This window comes from Cyanistes caeruleus, chromosome 4, assembly GCF_971803275.1.
Source record: "Cyanistes caeruleus chromosome 4, bCyaCae1.hap1.1, whole genome shotgun sequence".
NCBI classification, from domain to species: Eukaryota; Metazoa; Chordata; class Aves; order Passeriformes; family Paridae; genus Cyanistes; species Cyanistes caeruleus.
Genome location: NC_141704.1, coordinates 45,108,015 through 45,128,724, shown reverse-complemented (window position 1 = coordinate 45,128,724; position 20,710 = coordinate 45,108,015). Strand labels below are relative to the sequence as shown.

The window sequence follows — 20,710 nt, the reverse complement described above, 5'->3', positions numbered from 1 at the left end:
GCCGCGCTCCGGCAGTACCTGCGCGGCCCGCGGGCGGCGGTGACTCAGGAGCAGCGAGGCGGAGGCGCCGCGCGGCCGGCGGTGAAAGGACCCGCGCTCCCGCCGCTCGCGCTCATATAGAATTAACGTCACCACGTAACCCCCCTCCCCCGCCGCCCGCGTCTCTTGGCAACGCGTGCGCGCGCCCTCGCGCCGCCCGCCCGCCCCGGGAGCGCGCGCCGGCCGTTGGCCGAGGGCGGTTGGGCCCGAGCGGAGGCGCGCGCGGGGCCGCCCCCGGCGCCACCCCCGGGACTCGAGCCCGTGTCACCCCCCCGGGACTCGAGCCCGTGTCACCCCCCCGGGACTCGAGCCCGTGTCACCCCCCCCGGGACGCCTGGCCGCTCCCGTACCGCCCGCCCGCGCGCCCAGGGGAGCGTGTCCCTCAGCCCCAAGCCGCCGGGCGCTGCCCCGTCAGGAGGGCGTGAGGGCGGACCCGGCAGCCAGCCAGGGTGTGATGCTACCCCGACTGCTCCGGTGCTGCCTCAAGCCCGAACTCAGGGGTTTCTGAAAGCACCTGAGCGTAAACAGAAGTTACTCGGGCAGGTAAACTCCATTCACACGGGCCACAGGTACCACAAAACCACAGTCAGTACTAGCTTACCTTGAAAGACCAAGCTGAGCATCGCGGTGGTTCATCGCAGTTTCGACAATTTCTGCTTTGGCTGGGGTGAACAGCCAGAGGCAGCAACAGCTTCAACCCTCCTATTTTGGCTTGTCGTATTTGCCTGCCAGAGACTTGGTTTCCTGCAAATGCCTGTCATGCCTGGCTTTAAGCTTCAAACAAAGTCGTTCCTAAACCGGATTTCTTTCTAGGGTTTCTCTCCCATGTTCATGGTCTTGAGCAATAGCATGGAGCACACTTGGAGAAGACAGCTGTGATCTACACTGAACTTAAGGAAATTTAAATGTCTTCGAGACTTCTAGCTCCCCTTGGCTGGAATGAGCCAGTGATCCCAAATATAATTAGGTGGGATGGTCAGACACATGGTGTGATGGCACAAGAGCTGTTTGCTCAGGCTATATTGCCAAATACTTAATGTGTATTCCTTGGAATTTACCAAATTCTTCCATCTACTTGTCTAAGCAATCTGCAGCCTAAATGTATCTATTTAAATAATGGAAATGACAACAGAAAGCAAAAGAAGAAGAAAACGCGGTGGATCTGCCAAGTAGCTGCAACACATTCTATATTAAGAACAGGGAAACTATAAAGGATTCTATTCTGTATGGTGCCACACCAGCTTTGTTCCAGAGTGTCTTGATTTGAAAGGACAAGTGTCTGCTAAGGAAGACAGGAGCCTCCCTTGAAATGAAAAATGTAAACCCCCTCCCTCCAAATCATTATAATTTTGAAATTAAAGGGCTCTCAGGCAAAGATATGGGATCAGGAATAGCAGTTCTTATAGTTCTTCATAGTATGTATAAATAAAAACCTACAACTTAATAAGAAAATTAAAATAAAGTGCAGTAGTACAAAAAAACCACTGACAGTCAGAATACAACCTGACACCCTGCTGGTCAGGGTGTTGGTAGCATTCTGATTAAATGGTGGCTGAAGCCCTCCTGGAGTGACATTCTGTTTCTGTTGAAACAGTAATCCTGTAGAAGGGTGTAGTTTTCCTCTGAAGGTCCAGTAGTGATGTGAAATGGTCTGGTTTTCCTCTGGGAATCCAGTGGAAAAAGGCTAGCTGCAGTGTTCCAAGTCTCAGATTCTATCCAGGTAGGAATGCTTGGCTCCTCCCCAGAGTGGAACATCTCCCAATGGGATGATGTAATTTTTTCAGTCATGCTGTGAGACTCAATGGCCCATGAACAGAAGGCATCTTCCTGGAGGGAGGATGGGTTGTGGAAGAGATAAAGAACACTGCCACACCTGGTTTTAACAGATGGTAATAGAATACACGTTTTTACATCTTGCATTGCAACCTAAGACACAATGTTTGGCAGTAAAACCTCGGCCCCCAAAAGCGATGTCTTTGTGGCAAATAAACCCCATCTGCAAGACAGAAGTTTATGGAGAGAACTTAAGGATGCCCTCCTATTCCCCAGCACACTGAATTTTTGAAAGTGGACTTCTTTATATCACGCCATTTTAAATAGTTTGAAACCACAAAGCTGTAAGGAAGAAAAAGAGGGATCCAGGACAAGGGTTGCGCAGCATAGTCCAAGTGATAGGAATTAGGGAGAAACAGAGATGGAGATGCATGCCACATGATTCTAAAATTCAAATACCTGTACCCCTACTTGCAACCCTTTTAAAATTGTACTGGATACTAATGTCTTATTTATCTGAGATGTCTGGTGCTTGCGAATATGAAGAGGGCAGAGAGGTACAGAAGGCATTTGGTAAAAATGAGCAGTCGATTGCTATTATTGCAACAACAATTACATGCCATTGCAGGCGTTCCCTTTATTCAATCAGCTAAAGTGGCAATCGACTGTAAACAAGTGATTCACAAGGCAGTGGCTCGCCTTGCTTGTCTTTCTGACATCTACCACCTTGTGACATGCCACCTCACCCTGAGGTGACACCCAGTGACCCCTGCCAAGGGGTAGAGAAGAAATGAGACGTGCAGCAGCCAGCAGTGCAGAGTAGAGAGCATAAGGTAGTCAACAGCCACAGTTAAAGACTGGGCACAGGTCTAAGCATGTCTAAGCTGGAATCATACCTCTGGGTCGGAGGGAAATGCCTTTTCAACCAGAATTCAGAAATGTCTTTTGAGGGTTTGAATTAGTCAAATAAGTTGTCCCCTTCTCATAAACAGAATAAAACCAAAATCCTTAACCAACGGCTTTTTAGCAGTTTTTGAAGAACAGTTATGGAAATATTTTTCAATAAGGAGCAGTTTCTGTGAACAGCTAGAAAGGGACAAGTGACAGGATATAAAGACACAGCTCCCTCCTTCCACATGGCACCTGCCATCACAGATGTGTGGAAAGAGGAAAAGATAAACTTTTTACCTGAATTGTATACACATGCAAACTTTATAGTTTGAGTTGTTTTGCTGTCAATTGGTTCAGCTTATCCTGACATTTGAACAGTCATGAAAATTATATAGAGAAACTTTAGTTAAACCTGAGTTTTAATGAGTTTTCCTTGCTTTTTGTGTGTTTCCCATGAGCATGGTCTGTAAATTGTAGTTTCAGTCTGTCTGGATAGTTGAAGCGCTGCCTTGGAATTGCACAGAATGTCAAACTAATACCATTTTTTGAATAATGGGAATGAAATCATCTGAGAATACCTTAGATATTGACATAGATATATTTTCCTTGTAAACATGTTATTTTTATTTTTTTTAATATTATATATTGACACTTTTTTAAAAGACTCAGAATGTGTGTAAGAAACACATGTTGGGGTGTGGACACTGAGTGCACAGAGACAAACCCATTTCTCCCACCTGGCACAAAAAACCTTGATAAGAGACACTAGGAGAACTTCCCTATGGCATAGAAGCTGGGATATGTCTTCTGGGGACAGTGACTTGAGGTTGAATTGCTGCTCCAAATCAGCAGAACAGTTTGAATCAGGTGCCTCACATGCTAGTTGAGTGTCTTACACATGGAGCTATGTAATACCAGGGAATTTGACCTCTTCCTCAGTGCCTAGCACTTATCAGGAATGCTCCCTTTTGCATCCTGCCCCCAGAGCTTGCATCACTGACTCACTTGTTGCCTGTGGAGGGGGGCTCAAGCAGAGGCTGTCTCCAGAAGCCTGGAGGGCACTCCGGGATGGAGCACAGCTCTGGGTTTGTTATGTGGAGGACCCTGAAGAAGGTCAAGCGTTGGTGCTGTTGCAGGAGGCTAAACCAGTATTTCTGTAACAGCCTGTTGCAACGGATGAGTTTGGCACTGAGATCCAGGCTCAGTCTTGCTACGCACAGCATCCAGCGTGCTTGTGCTGAATTCAGGCTACAGCCAAGCTAAAGCAGCAGTGCCTTACTAAGAAAAATGTGTTGGTCATGAAGCTTAGTATTCTTACTTCGGATCAGGAACTCCACTGTGGCAGGTGATTCATTGAACATTAAAGCTGCTTTAATTCTCTTTTGTACTACTAGAGGAATGCAGAAGGTCCTTAGTATGAACCTGGATGTGATTACCTGAACACCTAGACACCCCTTCTGACTGCTAGGCACAGGTTTGGCACCTAATAAAGGCTCAGTTTTACAGGATTTGTGTTTTGTTCAGCACTGCAAACCTGCAATGTATGAACGGCTCTGATTACACATTCTCTTCTGATCATGGCTGATTTCAGAACAGCATGCCCTGATTGTTTTCCAAAGGACCAACTGCCCAAGGTTGCCCTCTCCTGAAATCTGTTGGCAGATGTGAACACTGAGTTACAGCAATGGGTGATATGAGCACTCCTTGTCTACTTGTGTCTCTGGTAGCTGGCTGAGCTACAATCACCATGGAAGTTATCATCAGTCACTAGAAATGAGAACACTCACTGAACTATTTATGGAGCAAAAACTCCAAGTGTCACAAAGAGATGCCTTTTCCTTGGTACAATTTCAAACAACATTGAAACTCTGTGCAGGACTATGAGGTTTATCAGTACACAGTGAAAACAGAGACTACAGAGTATTCCTTTAAAAAGACTAGATTGCTTCCTTGTGGCTAAAAGCAATTCTTTCAACTCATACAGGACGATTATTCCAAATTACATAGCTAGACAATGAATGACACAGCACAGGTTAGTTTTTCCATGTATTATTTACTTTTTGAGGAGCTACTTGTTCTATAAAGGAAAACACATCATCCCAGTAAGCAAGTCATAGTCTAGAAAAATGCCACAGGCAGCACAGAAAGTTCTGCTGAACTAACACATGGCAAATCATGCAAATCCCCCTGCAGAGCTGAGTGAACAGCTCTCATAGGTTTCTGGTTTGCGCTTCTGCTCTTGTGAAATGAGTGCAAATTTTCCCTTGGGGGAACATAGGGGTAGCAGCAAATTTAAAAAATACAGTGTGTGTAACCTTTGACATACTGTAATAAAAGACAAAGAAAAATTCATGGTTTGAAAAAAAGTGAAATGCTGAAATAAGACCATATACTTTTTGATATTTACTCATACTCTTTGTATTTGATGCAGTAAACTTTAAATATCTTTAATTTTTCAATATATTTTATTGTCCAGGGACTAAATCCTGACTCTTCCTTACATTAGAGGGATTGCTCATAGATACAGAAGGTATAAATGAAAACTAACAGAAAGAAAAAAACAAAAAAACCCAAGACCTAGAAGAGAGATAGAGAAAACAGAGATATGGTGTATAGTTATGAGCTACAAAAAAAGTAAATTAATCAGGTGTATTGAAAACAATGAAAAAAATCTATGTACCATTACTTCAGAGGTAGTACAGAAGTTAAAATCTCATTTATGGCACACTTGGCGTTTTTAGGGTCATTGCTAGGGGCTAGCACTCACTGCAAATTTGTTTATTTTTAAATACTATACTTACGGTGAAATAATTTTATTGGGAAAAAAAATCAACAGTCCTAACTGAAACATCAGTGTAGAATAGACATTTTAAAGAAGCTGTATGTATAAACTGATGAATTATTAAATCATTACATTAGAAAAAACTTTTTATAATGTATGTAAATTAGTTAAGCAATAAGAGGGAAAGAAGCTGCATCTCTTGTAGTGCTAGTGTATCTGACACTAAGACAGTATCTAATACTAATGTATCTAACACTAACAGTAAAACTATGTCTGGAGGGGTTCTTGTTTCTAGTATTATTGGTCACTTCACCTGATAAAATAAATGCCATGAAAATGGATAGTTATACTCAAGGGGTTTTCTTTGGTCTCATAAGGATGGAAGTAATATATTGCTTAAAGGGTGTCCAATACCTCACATATAAAAGGAGGAAGCTCACTCTCTTAAACTGCTCTGTTTCTTTGACCTTCCCAGGTTTAACAGTTTGAAGCTGGGTTTGATTGGTTTGGTTTTTTCATGGCAAGAGAGTATAATAGCCATGCCAGAACTCTCTGTTGCTGTTAAAGTGCCCACAGTAGCACCCCTGGATATGTACTCAGCCCCACAGTGAGGCAGGAAATGGTTTGGAGCCATATGAAAAAAAAATATAGTATCCCAAATGAAGGGGAAAAAACAATAACACGTTCTTGTGGGCAGAATTCTCTCCCTGCTTTTTTTTCTCTAAAAAATTCACAGATGGAGCAATTAGAAACATTCCATTCAGATCAGCTTCAATTGGTAAGCTATATTATTACTATTTCAGTATCTCTTTTTTATTACTATTTCACTATCTCTTTATTAGCCTTAAGTCCAACACTTGCAATTAAAAATCATAATAAAGCCAAATCTTACACTTTGTAATTTAAAATTAGCAAAATAAAACGTTGACAATTTTAGCATTTTTGTCCCATACACACCTCAAGTTGAAATATTTTTTTTGGATAAGGAAAGTATTTTCAATGAATTGACACTTACAAATTTAATCTATGACCTTGACCTTTAAAATAAAAATTCTCAGCAGCTCTAGTCAGAGTATGACCTGGCACAGGAAAGCTACTTCCTTCCCCTCTTGTAGCTGATTTCTCAGAAGATGATGAACCTTCAATTCATACAGACAGACACTGCTTGTTTTTCTCAGTGTATTTTTCTAAATCGTTGTTTTCTTCAGCAACATGAACAAACCTTTATTTTTTTATTTTTTTTTTTTCTGCAGGCAGGTGCCTTAGCACCCCTTGCAGTACAGAATACAAGTGGAAAGAACTGTACCTGCTCCAGTCAATAAAAAAAATTAAGGGATGCCTCAAAATTACAGTTCAGGACACAGCAGATTCAAAGGCTGATCAGCTGCATGACAAAGCTGCCTGAAGCATGTCAACGTAGGGATACGAACAAGCTTTATTAAGTAAATTTGTAAGAAATGGTGCATATTTAAAACTTCTGTGTAAGGCTCGTTTTCTCTCTTTGCTCCTGTGCTGTGTCCTCTGTAGCTTTGACATGGGGCTAGGGCTGAGAGGAGTCAAAAGGAAAGGTAAGGATATTCCACCCAAGATCTTTGGGTCAATGGCTGCAGTATCTGGCATACAGATTCTCAGGACAGTCTGTCGGGGGTTGACAGCAGTTCTGTCCCAGAGGGTGTCTGAAAGGGTTTGTACCAATTGGGTTCTCAGATGCTTAAATCCTCTTTACTGCAATAGCCAAAGCACACTTTTGATTGGAAGATAGTGCTGGATATTTATACTGCTCAAGGCCCCCATATACCCACCTGAACTGGTTTGTAGGGAGGTTTGCTACCGGCTAGGGGCTTAATCTGGGATGGTGTACAGACACTAATGTGCCTTCTCTTGTCCTCAGAATACTGACCCCAGCTGCACTTCCAGGTGGACCCCAAAGCTGCTACCAGGGAAGACATGAAGTGTATGGAGCGTGTCTGCATGGCTGTGGGTGAGAGCAGAGGCCAAATGGGTTTGTTCTTGATCCTGCTGGTGAGGGGGAAAGGCTTGACATGGAGTGAATGAATCCCTTGGATCAACAAGTGGTTATGCAGCTCGTGTCAATGACAGGGATTTTTTTCAAATGAGTCTGGGTCCTCTGTGAGGATCAAATATCATTGGGGAAGAGATGGGATACCCCCATAGTAGCCAGACCAAAACCATTTTTGCCAATAGGCTGGCCAACATGGTAAAAACATTTTAAAAATGGGAAAGATGGGAGAACCATAATCAAGTGAGGAAGGGAGGGGCTGGGCTGGCAAGTAAAATATGTAGGGTGAACAAGAGAGACCTTGAAACCAGCAGTGCAGGACCAAAGAGGACCTCGAGCATATACACCCAAATAAGAAAGTGCTAAGATAACAACATTATGTGGGAAGCTCTCACACCTTGTGTGGCTAAAGGCCTGCTCAGCAACCTACTTAGATGAATCCTATAGGACATAGGTCTGCAGAGAAGAGATTTCCAGGTGAGGTTACTAATTTTTCAATGACCCCCTTCGCAAAGCTTAAGAGCAGTCCACCCTGACTTGCAGAAAGACAAACAAAGGTGGCAGGAGGTTTTCATGGACAATGAGCTCCTGAAAAAGCACTGTCATATAAAGGAAGCATCACATGAGGTGGGAGCAGGGATAGGTTACCTGTGAGGAATATAGAGATGCTGTCTGAACATGCAAGACTAGCATTAGAAAAGCCTACCAGGGCTTGAATCAATTAAGGGACATGAAAGGCCACCGGAAGGGCTTCTACAAGTGTCTCAGCAGGAAGGACCCTGCGTTGAACAGGACAAACAAATGTCACAGAAATGGCCAAGATGCAAATGCCACCTTTGCCTCAACTTGCACAGATAAGATTTCCCTTCAGATCTTCCAGGTCCCTGAAGACAGGGTGAAAGTTTGGACCCAACATCCTCCTGGGTCTCATCAGGTCTAGGAGGGTGTTCCTTCCCCTCTGGCCTGCCCTGGTGAGATGTATCTGTAGTGCTGAGTCCCGCCCTGGGCTCTTTAGTAAGACATGCATCTACATACCAGCTCTGGAAAAGAGCTGTCCTGATTAGGAGACTGGGCCAGCTCTCCTCTGAGAAAAGGCTGAGAGAGCTGAGACAGTTTAGTCTTGAGAAGGGAAGGCTAAGGGCAATTTTATCAATATTTATGAATAATTGCCTGGGGGTATTAAAGAAGACAGAGCCAGATTCTTCTCAGCGGTGTGCAGTGAAGAGACAGTGGGCAATGGACACAAATTGAAATATGGTAAATTTCATTTAAACATATGAGAAAACGTATTCACTCTGTACAGGACACCAGTTTGAATCCTTGGAGATACTCAAACCCCAGCTGAGTACAGCCCTCAGAAACCTGCTCTAGCTGTTCCTGCTTTGAGCAGCAGTTTAGACTAGATGACTATTCTGTGATTCTATGATATTTACATAAAAACCTTGTTGACATTTGACATGATGTTCAAGGATGTGAGATGGAAAAGCTGCAAAAAACCTCTCAGCTAGTCTTCATTATGAAAAATGCAATGTAATACCGTTAGTTTAAAACCACCAGAACAGTAGCACAGCACACCTAACATACACAATGCTCACATGTCATCTGATTAATTCCAAAATGTCCATGAAGAAGGCAAATCAAAATTGTTCACTGTGACTTGCATGACAGATTTGCATGGGGAAAGAGAGCATTCATACTTGGGGAAGAGGAAGTTGGCTATATTGTCTGTTATTTATTGGGTTTCTTTCTAGAAAGCCACACTGAGTCCCAGTTATAAATAGCATTTTAGTGTACTGCAGGAGAGCAGACTGCTTCTGCATCATTTGGCCTTATAATCTCTATGCATTTCAAATCATAGCCTAATTTAGGCTGTTTTCTTATAAAATATATCAGTATTTAAAAGCTGATGGTACTTCTAAAACTGCTTTGACTTTTTTGCTTGTCATTCTGTTTGGTTGCTTTATTTTGATGCTTTTGCTTTTCATCTTTCTCTGTCTTCCACTGCAATAAGCAGACTTTGGGTTCTTAAGAACTCTGTGGTACTGCTACATCAGCTGAAAAAGGATGCAGGGCAGAAACTAGGCAGAAAAATAAAGGGTAGTTGCAAAGTATGAGAAAAGAGCAAAGGAGGGGAAGTTTGGTGAGTGAAGTAACTAAAGCCTTTAAAAATAAGGTGGAATTAATTCCACCTGACATCAGGTGTTCTCAACTTCAATATCCCCACTTTCCTGTGTTACATTAATAATGGAGAAAGATAAGCTTTCGTACAGTATCATTCACCTGGGGTGCTTTAATTGTTGAAAGGTGGGAGGATTTATGCTCTAGAAATGCCTCTTTCTATCTGTTGACAAAACAGGGTCTAGAGGATGATCTCAAATGTAAGAGTGTGCATTTAATGGATACACATAAATTCTCTAGCACTATTTTCAACACCTAAAGTGAGGAACAGAAAGCTGAACCTTAGAAGTAGTCTGGGAAGCTTGTACTGCCAAAGCTGAGTGCCCTAGAATGCCTGGAGCACCAGTTGCCCAGGATATTTATTTTACAAGATAAGCATTGTTTTTCCTTTCTGTTTTCCACAGTGGTGTCTGGGTCTGAAATGCAGAGAGCATACATACAGTCAGTATGTTGTTTGGCTTGTGTTTGCATCTATGAGCATAACATCTCTGCCTCGTTTCACCTGGCTCCCTGAGTCCCTTTTTCTCAGGTGCTCCAGTATTAGTCTACTTTATGATGGTTGCAAAATTCTGGGTGTGGCCAGATGTGCAAACATTATTTGATGTGTTTCTCCTTTGCATTAGCACAGCTTTGTTGTTTTGTGGCAGATGTGGTGTTTGTCCTCAAGATACCTTTTCTAATTAATTTGCTGCTCCAGGAAGCAACATATCTTAGTATTATTGCTGATGCCAGAAGGACAAGAAAGATGGTCAAGATTCCTGAAAGGTCTAGATGATAGCCTAGAACTGCTATGTGTATGTGTCCCTTGGGTGAACAAATCTGCATTGAACTAGAAATACCTGGTTATGAAGCAGCATTTAAGCCTAGGGAATTCATCCAAACAAGATACCATACAGGTAAAGAGGCAATCTGATGCAACACTGAAGCTATTCAGAGAGAAAAGACAGAAAGCAGACTTGTTAATCCAAAAGTGCATCTGTTACATAAACAACTTCTTTAAAAAACGTCACAGTGGAATAGTTGTTGGGGTTTTTTTTTCAGCTCAAAAGGAATAATAAATAGTAGATAAAATAACAAGGAACTCAAAAACGTGGTGAAAAGAGTCTTTCTGCAAAATCCTTTAAGGGATTCTGAAAAAAATGTTTCCCCACGTGTCAAAGGCCAGATACAGTCATTAATTCACTGCTAATGCACAATGAAAAATAATATGATTCCAACCTAAATAATTTATAAGCATTAGCCATCACTGGATATAGACATAGTTAAAAAATATTCCCACTTTTTATTTAGAATGGAAAAGCATAATGACATTTGTTCTGTAAAAATCTGGCATCCTTTGTAAATTCAACAGTATACAATTAAATTTTGTGACAAGTCTTCAGTAAATTCCAGAATTCAGAAATTTGTAAGGAAGATCTGTCTGTTCACAAAGTAAATTGTACCTTGGAGCACTTGTGATTTCTCTGCCAAACCAGTTTTACATTTTGGGTAATATATTGAATTTAAATTATCCATAGCTACCCAAGTAGTGGCATTTCACATATCAATATATTATGTACCATAAAATACTAATATAAACATTTAGTACTATAAACTGCTACATTTTATTATGCTGTCTATCAGTAAAGCATTTTTTAAAAATATTGTTTCCTATTTGATATTCAGACATTAATATATTCATTAGAATGTCATGGCACTTAAAATACCTCACACGTTACATAGCATTTTATAACATTAAAGTGGAATTACTTGTATTAAAAGAATAGAAGTAGAATAATTAAATAATATGTAAATGGGATATAAATTCATAGGCAAGTAGTGCTCAAAATATTTATCAATGTCTAGCATGCTCAAAGCTCTAGTTTTTTTTAATGGTAAAATATGAGTTGATGAAACACTGCTCTGCAAATATATGCTCTTGACAGTCAATGAACTGGAGGAATCCTGCTTCATTAAATTGATTGCTTACTCCAAAAATATCTCCATCTACAGCTATTCCTCCCAAATCCCATGAGGCAGCCGGCAGCAGCCAGCCACCTGAATGCTTTTCAGTCTCACAGGCTCTCGTTAGATGCTGAGTATTCCAGCCATGCCTCTGTTCCTGCTGCCCTCCTTCCTGCAGCTAAACAATCAGTCTAATCACAGTCCTACTGGCTTCTTGTCCTGTGCCAAAATGGGCAGTATTGCTGTGCTGCCCTCTGAACTCAGCCTCTTGGTGTTATTCCTCATTCTGGTGTGTGTGGCCTGCAGGAGGAACCACGTCCTGTGTGGCTCCCCTTGGGGCTGGACTGCAGCTCAGTGGAGTCTCCACCCCTGGCTCCAGTTTTAGCCTTTGGTTCCTGTAATCAATTACTGTGACTGATAATTGTTGTCTAAGGTCTCACTAGCATTCCACCTACTTGCTTCTATACTCCTACCAAGGACTGAAAACATCTCTTAGGCGGTGGCTGGGAAAGCAGGTACAGCAAAGTGCAGCTGAATGGACCTGAGGGTTCTGCAAGGAAAGATGTACAAGTTTTTCAAATCATTAAAACAATAACTATCATCTGTTTGAATTTTGGCACCTTAATAAAAGGCACTTTTGACATAGCGAAAATGAAAGAACAGTTTCAAAGAAAATAAGAATGTGTGGCCTCTTGAATTTTAATTCATTTGCTTCAGCTAATTAACTACTTGCACTGACTATGTATATAAATATGCTCTCACAGTGGTAAGTTTACTTACCACTGTGAGTTTTGGAGTTTTTGTTTGTTGTTTTTGTTCTGTTTTTTATTGGGTTTTTTGCTGTCAGAGCGTTGAATTGAAGCAGTAGCAGTGATAGGTGATTGCAGGCCTATCATGCATTACTCAGCTACAAAAATAATCAAGTTGATTTACAGTCTGTAAAATACTCACTTGTTGCTTTGGACTTGATGGATATTGTCAAGACTGGTTGAAGTGTTTGGATAAGATTCTGTACACTGTGAAATCTGTGGAAAAAAGCAGGAATTGAAAGTGGAGAAAAGCAGGTATTGATAGTCCTGCACAGCCATTGGAAAAGGATTAAAAATCCCCCAGGATTAAGCATCAGGCAGGGCATGCATCAGCAGGGGAGAGAGCTCCACATCTTTGCACTGGTCCTTGGAAGCACTCCTACATCGATCCCAACCTGAACAGCCCAGCATCTCTCAGCCATACCTAGCATTGCTCCTTGCTTTGAATTTTCATCCTGTTGGTGTGTAACTTTTGTTTAATGGGATTATTGCCCTGGAACAGTATAATTGAAGTTCTTTTCTTCCTTAGTATGAGCATGTGTATTTCATCTGCCTCATCGGCATTAGTCATGTTTGCTGGGATTATGCAGCTGATAAGTGGATTGTTTGGAGCTGGATGGCATGGACCACACATGGACCTCCCCAGTTCCCTCCCACATGCTGCTTTGATGCATTTGCCCTCATGGGTAGGACAGAGCACTTTCCACTCTGTTCCAGTGTTCCTGAGAACAGAGACATTATTCTGTACTACTTTTTTATCTTGACACATGAGTTTCTTCCTCCTGGAAACAGAAATTTCTGTTTGCAGCCCTGCAAACTTGATGCTCCTTCTCTTTCTGTTCCCTCCTCCTTTCCATAGGAGCCCAGTGCACTTCAGAAGTTCCTCCAGTAGGTAGGTGGCTACCAGTGGCCACTGTATAATTTTAGGGGAAAATCTCAGATTTTCAGGCTGCGTATCCCTTTCTTAACTTCATGGTTGTGGCATACATTTAGAACACTTTTCAGGGCTCTAGATGTTCCATTTTATCTGCATGTTGCATTCAGAATAAGACCTGTGAAGCCCAGGTGGCATTCTGCAGGTGCCATCAATGAAATGTAGAGTTGTGAAAAACAAAAAGAACCAACGCAAATTCTAATTTAAAGTATCTCTGATAAAGCCCCAAAGACATTTTATGTAGGAAGAATGTGATTTTGAAATTATTGCAAAGGGAAGAGATGAGGCAGCTGGGAAAATGAGGCTACTTACTTGTTCTTGCTTCTCCTTTGGCCTGTCATTCCTTATCCTGCACTTAACCAACAAGAGGTGACTCTGAGGGCAGGTTTTTCTGTTCCCTGCAGAGTCCATCTGAGAGGCAGGAGCCCCCCTGTGCAGCACAGTCATTTCATTAAGACACCATCCAGCCCAGAGCCTTCAGCAGGGCAAAACCATTAAGAGCATCAGCCTGAGCATCTAGCAAGGATTTCCTGGATTACAGCTCAAGCTGATTTTACATCAAAGATGGCAGATGAACACAGAGATTAAGATTTTCCTCTGTTTCTGGTGGACCTTGAGATCAAGATCATGGTCAAGAGACCATGCAAGCACTGTAAAGGGTAGGATTGCTCATCCTGAAGGGGGAAGACAGAGATGTACAGGGAATGTGTAGTCATCCACCCCACTTTGATGGGCTGCATATTTGACAGATAAAGTAATATATAGAGCAAAGATAATCTCAGGTCCCTAAATCAATGGACTACACGGAACTTCAAAGGAGAAGCACAGATTGCAGAAAAATGGGAAAACTCAGGCAGGATTTTAATCTACTTGCAGTCATAGTATCATCAAAGAGAATCCCATTTATAAAGGATGGTCAGGCCTTACAAATAGACAAACTCCATTCTCTGCTCAGCACATGGTGTAGAAGGATCCAAAAGAGGCAAAAATACTATGAGTCAGAAATGAGTTAGAAATTTCTGACTCTGCTGACTTCATCAATGCGCTCATTAGCGCCTTTTCCATTATTAATTGCTCTGGCTGCTGCTGTTATTACTGATCCATATTAATCCTCCAAGGAAGACAAGATGACAACACCGAGTCATGATGACCTTGTCTTTCCATATGCTACTGCTGGTCAGGAATTTTCCAGTGAAACAGCTGTTCACTGGAAAGTGTGAATTTCCAAAAAAATATTTGTTTTTGTTGGAAATTAACACATTTCATTGATTTCTGTTGGGAAATTGGTTTTTGATCTGACATGGCCTTTCTACAGCTGATATTTATGGAGAGGGTTTTTCCTGAGGACACTAGATAAATAGGTTCTCTTTTTTCCTGGCAATTCATAAAAAGTGAATGAGAGGAGACTGAGGAACACCTAACACTGCATTCTAGGCAGACCCACCTCCAAGACCAATTTTGCCTACACAGGCCTCACACAATGTAGCAAATAAAAAAAAAATAATCCCAAACCTTAACAAAACAGTAGGGAAGTGACATCAACCTTTGTTATTTTTCTCATGACTGTTTCAGACATTTTGTAAGAGTCACAACTGTATGAGAAAGGAACATCAGAGATTAACCTTCAGACACCATCAGTTCAAACAAATATTGAGTTAAATCTACTGTATTCTGAAAGAAACAGATTCTTCTTTTTAATATACTGTAAAATTATTTAAATTATTTTTTAATATCTTTCAAAATATAGCTGTGTCATTTGGTTCAATATCTTCTTCCTGATGTCCAACCAAGCTCCAGTAAACCTAGGAACAATACAGTTCTGTGTCAATCAAAATGATTTATAGTATTTTAATATAATTATAGGATTTTTGCCTTTCATTTTCTTTTTCCATACTCCTACATGGTTCAGTGCTCTTCCTGCATATTCATCTGGGTAGCGGTTCTGAGCAACAAAGAATTATAAGTATGTGATTAATGGTTATATTGAAATGAACACATTTAGCCAGTTGGGAAAGCCTGCTGGAAGCCAACAGATCCAAGAAGATATTAACTCAGGCTTTGTTATCCTCGAAGTTTTCATTCGTCTTTGCATGTGACATGAGCAGTGGTCTTTGGAAGGTTCTAGAGGAACTGAAGAGCTGGTTTTTTTAGTGTGAGAAACAAAGATTAGGAGCTGCAAGCAAATGGTCAGTGTGCAAGTTACAAGGCCAGAGCAGAATGAGGCAAAACATTGCTAGAAAAGGGAATGACTGGAATAGTAGATTCATGAAAGAGGAGAAAAATAGAAGGAAAACCAGAATAGAAAATGAGTTAAGATAAAAAGAGAAGGCTGAAATCTCATTTTTTAGGCTGTAAGATGTAAGACATCTTGATTTTTATTAATGATTGTTACTTTTATTATTATTATTTCAATTACTATGATTGTTATTGTTTCCTTTTCTTTAGCAATAATAGTACTAACAGAAATGAGAGGAGTTGGGACAAAAATCCCATAAAAATTGCAAAAGGCTCTTAAAGAGGGACAGAAGTCTGCATGTTAATTGGTTTGATTGTTGGGCAAAATTTCTCCCGCTTTCTATTCAAAAACTAGTGGAAGGTCAATATTTGTGCAGTGTCCCTGAGGCAGGTGTTGTCTTGAATGAAATAGAACTAGGGTTGATCAAATGAATGTGAGAATTCTTCAAACAAGAGTTACCTGCTCAGAGAGGAAAGCCACTCAAGGTGTTAATTTTTCTGGATGCTGGAAATATTTAATTTCCATTCCCAAGTGAGTAGCAGAGATGCTCAGGAGAGGATGCTCACATGCCAAAACTCTCCCTTTGCTCTCCAGAGTAGCATTCTTAGGGAAAGGGTGTTCGTGGCCTGAAAAATCTCCCAAGCAAAGCCACAGAGATGTTTGAAGGTTGGTCTGGAGTGGATTGCCCCCCAGGCACATCAAGAGACAGTGAAAGGACTGAGCTCAAGGCAAAAACTTGCATTTTGTATTTTTTGATGGAAGAGGAGTTGCCCTCATTTTGAATTTAGATTATTTTTAGAATGCCATTTTAATTTAATTTTATTTAAGCAGCTCCTAAATCCCTTAAATAAATCAAATTTGAATTAAATAGACAAAATAAACAATGACAGGAGCAAGGGTGGTGGGAAGGAGACATGTTACCTACTTCTTTTCTGAGGAGCATCCTTTTTCATGGGAAGGAAAAAAGAGTCAGAATTCCTCTAAGAATGCTATTGAGCTCATAGCAGCTTAGGATAGATATAGATATAGATATAGATATAGATGATATAGATATAGATGAGATATAGATATAGATATAGATATAGATATAGATATAGATATAGATATAGATATAGATATAGATATAGATATAGATATAGATATAGATATAGATATATTTGCAGTAGAAATGTGTAAGAAAAAATATAGAGCATCTGAAATTAAATGGGTACTTAATCCTTAAAATCAGAATATCATCAGACTGAGCACATCCTTCCTTTCAGCTCTCACAGGACACTGTTTTTGCTATTCACTCATGTTTTTTAAATTCTCTTTTATTCCCAATCAATGCAATTTCTCAATCAATGTAATTTCCCAATCAATGCAATTGAATAAAGCTGCACTGCCTGATAGGCCACAACTATGTTTTCTGAACATTAAGTACAAGGAAATTCCCTGGGCTTCCAGGTTTTGTTTACATTCCTTTTTCTTCAACTTTTTATCCACATGGGTAAGCACTTCCAGTGCTGGAATTCGCATTGCAAGTGGCTGGTACAAATGATCCTTCCTTATAAGAGAAAACTTAGCAAAGTGAGTCCATTCAGTAATAATTCTCTGGAGAAGCACCAAATAACCCTAAGCAATAAAGAATTTTGCCTTTAGCTCTTTTCACCCTCATGGTTTCTAATGGGAAGGAGGATGGAAGGAAGGAAGGAAGAGTGTGGTTTTCCCTTATTCATGTGAGTTTCAGTTCATGATAAATGGGCAGAGATGGTGTGCAGGTAGAGTGGATTTTTAGCAGTCAAGCAATTTGTCTGGGTAAGGTTTTTCCTCCTTAGTGCCATTATTTTTGGATGAGACATGTTAAAGAGAGAAGAAAGGGGCTGTGCAAAAATATGCAATGCCATGCCTAGATGCAATTTCCATGTGAATTATTTTAAATCTTCACTTCCAGAATGTCAAACATTAGGGAATAAATGCAGACAATCCTATTTTTTTCTCTGAAGGAGATTGCAAGTATGAGATCACGCTTTTTGGAAGGTCAGATAATGCATTAAAATCCCATAATTCCAACTTTGAGTAGGCAGTCCTTGCAGCAGCTCTAGAGATCATTCTGTGCTTGTTCCCTTTTAGATTGTTGTTTCTATATCCACTCTTGGAAAGGAAAAAGATGTCTGCAATACCTTGATCTGTTTATTTATAAATTGCCAGAACTTTGGCTGGAAGCATCCCAGCACAAGAAAAAAAACAAAAAACACAACAAACTTAATATGGAATGCTATAGTTTAATTAAATGGGTTTATGTTATCCTAGAATTTCTTTGCTATTTTATTTTCTTTTCTGATTAAAAAAAAATATTCCACTAGCAGCAATGTACTTGTCTCTCATAGTTGAAATTAATCTTCAAAAGAATGGAAGTTCTTACTAAATATGATTTAATTTTATAATTTTGATGAAAAAAACAACATCAGTTTTGCATTTATCTCTCATCCTCACTGTCTCCATTTACATTTTCAGGAGAATCTGGAGCTCAGAAAAGGTGCCAGACTGATGGAGCTGGAAGCCAAGGCCTTTGCTGCTTTTCATGCTGCCACACTGGTGAGGGGACTGGGGGTGCCTGAGAGGTTGGGAGGAGACACAGCCAGGACAGGTGATCCCAACTGACCAAAAGGATGTTCCAGACCATCTGACATCACACTCGGTGAATAAAGTGGGGGGAAGAAGGAGGAAGGGGGTGATGTTTGGAGTGATGTTGTTTGTTATCCCAAGTGACTGTTATTTATACCTGGTGGGGCTCTCCTGGAGATGGCTGAACACCTGCCTGCTTGTGCAAGTGAGGAGTTCATTCCTTGTTGTGCTTTGCTTCTGTGTGTGGTTTTTGCTTTCTCTATTAAACTTTCTTCATCTCAACCCACCAGCTTTTACCCTTCTGATTCTCTCCCTAGTGCCGCTGGTGGGGGAGTAAATGAGTGGCTGTGTGGGGCTTGGCTGCTGGCTGGGCTAAAACCACAACAGCTGACAACAGCAGCAAGTTACTGGGCTTGAAACTATTCCTGCAGGTGCTGAGGAAGAGGATTATCTGGGGAGTTGCTATGTAATCTGACATTTCTGTAGTGCATCTCAAATTAAAAGTCCTCTTGCAAAATCTCTGACTAGCAGCCCCAAAGGGTCATACTGGGGAGGAGGGAAAGAAACAAATAATCCATCCTGAAACTCCACCCTGAGACTGAATGAGGCTACCTGAGGTGTGACAAGGGGCTTCCAAAGGGAGGAGGCCATTTTTTCAGAGGCATTCATTTTTGCCATGTGTTGGCATTATATCTAGAGGATGCTTCTCAGCAGGGCAAATGAATCTGTGCCGAGCTCCCTGTAGCAGTGGCAAAATTGCATCCTGTGCCCTTGGTCAGCAGGAGCTCACTGCATTCCTCTGCTCTTCCCTGGGGCCTGCAGGACGGACACCTGATTAGCAGCTATGAGAATGGTGGAATTTTGCTTTCTTCCCAGTGATTTAGTTTTCAGAAGGACAAAATTGTCAAAACCAATGGTGTTCTTATTCTGCATGTGTACAAGAATTGAGCCTGGGGCATTGGTGGGTGAAAATGAAAAAAATTAAATGCTCAATCTGCAGTTTGAGGAGAGAAGCACGTGGAGGTTAACAGGGACATCAGCATGTGCATATCTCACTGGATTATTTTGTTTCACTGTTTGTATTGGTTTCACATGGCAAGGTCTTGGTGTGAACTGACCAAAACCCCCATTCCCCATCTCCCTGTGCTGCTGGAGGGGAGAAGGAATCAGGAGCAAAGTTAAGCCTGGGAAGAAGTGGGAAAGGTGATTAATGATTTGGTTTTATTTCTCATTATCCTACTCTGATCTGATTGGCAATAAATTCAGTCAATTTCCCCAAGTCAAGTCTGTTTTGTCTCTGACAGTAGTAGGTGAGTGGTCTCTCCCTGTCCTTTTCTCCAGCCAGGAGGCTTTGATTGTATTCTGTCCTGCTGGGGAGAGGAGGGGTAGAGCAGCCTTGGAGGGTACATGGCATCCAGCCAAGGTCAATCTACCACATTGTTACAACATTTCTGCAAAGAAAAAGGCACTTCATTTGTTAGAAATAGTCCACTTTTTATAGTTTCTTTTTAGGTAGCATACTATATATGGACTCTGTTGTCATTTGCTGTAATCCTTGCTGCATTAAAAGTTGTGTCTTGCTCAGTTGCACATGTGCAGTTTATGATGTGAAACACAGTGACCCAGCTGACAGGATGTCACCAGTGTAACCCACATAATCTGTCTCAGACACTCGTTCCAATGTCAAATTTCTGATATAAATCTATGGAGTAGGGCAGGGAGTGCAAACCAATTCTAGATAGATGAGATGGTAAACACTGTGGTTCAGCAGCTCATCAAATTATTTTCAGGTATTCCATGAAGGCTTTTTTAGTGAAATTTTGTCCAATCTTCAAACCATTTCACTGAATAATTAGATTGCTTGGGCAGGGTGTGTCTTTTTTTGTGGGATAGTTTTGCAAATGGCTAAAATGAGGTGACACAAATTACCTTCTTGCTTTTCTTACCTAGGTGTTTAATCCAACTTTTAGAAGCTGGATGGAACTCACAAGCTATCTGGTCAGGACACCAGAACATAAATTGTTTGGTGCAACCCTTCAGAAGACGATCTAAAAGATCACTACTAATGAGTTTCCATGAAAATGAACTGTAAACTGCCATTAAGTAATGGTCACAATACTGTCTTTAACTATGACTATCTCCTTTTAGTATCTTGGGGCTGTACCTATGGATGCTACATACAAAAATACAATATAGAAAATGAAAATAAAAATAGGAATAGAAGATTTGGTGTTCCCTTTACCTGAGTATTTAAATGTCTGGTTTTCAGAAATTATTTCTATCCCACTGGAGAAAAAAGGCACCTTGAAATTTCAGGAACAGGTGAGAATATTGCCATTTTGGGCAGCAGCATAGTGGGCCCAGAAAGCCTTAGAGGCAAGATCTTTTTAACAACTAACATAACCTGGCAAGCAAGCAAATACAAAAGGCAAAGTGTGATGCTATGGGCTAGTCAGAAATGAGTACGGCTTGGGATCTAAAAGCCTTTTTATGTAAT

At 41.0% G+C, this 20,710-nt stretch overlaps 1 protein-coding gene and 1 long non-coding RNA gene across 12 annotated transcripts in view; one reads left to right on the top strand and one right to left on the bottom strand.

Moving 5' to 3' along the window:
• The window catches only part of NAP1L1 (nucleosome assembly protein 1 like 1), a 28,003-nt gene extending 27,193 nt beyond the window's left edge, over positions 1-810 (bottom strand). Inside the window, exon 1 of one of the 10 annotated variants that reach the window (XM_086884274.1) lies at positions 641-810. The gene's annotated coding sequence lies outside the window, so the exon portion shown is untranslated. Of the gene's footprint in view, positions 1-18; positions 269-389; positions 536-640 lie in introns of those variants that run through there. The other 9 variants (XM_086884277.1, XM_086884282.1, XM_086884272.1 and 6 more) reach the window with 9 other exon arrangements.
• LOC147653610 (uncharacterized) lies at positions 255-20,438 on the top strand. 2 transcript variants are annotated; one of them, XR_015285504.1, is made up of 5 exons: positions 255-4,735; positions 6,739-6,901; positions 7,377-7,466; positions 18,103-18,286; positions 20,164-20,438. It is a non-coding gene; the product is annotated as an uncharacterized LOC147653610 (long non-coding RNA). The 2 variants fall into 2 exon arrangements; XR_015285503.1 differs by lacking the exon at positions 20,164-20,438 and having other exon boundaries at positions 430-4,735; positions 18,103-19,803.
• Positions 20,439-20,710: the final 272 nt, after the last annotated feature.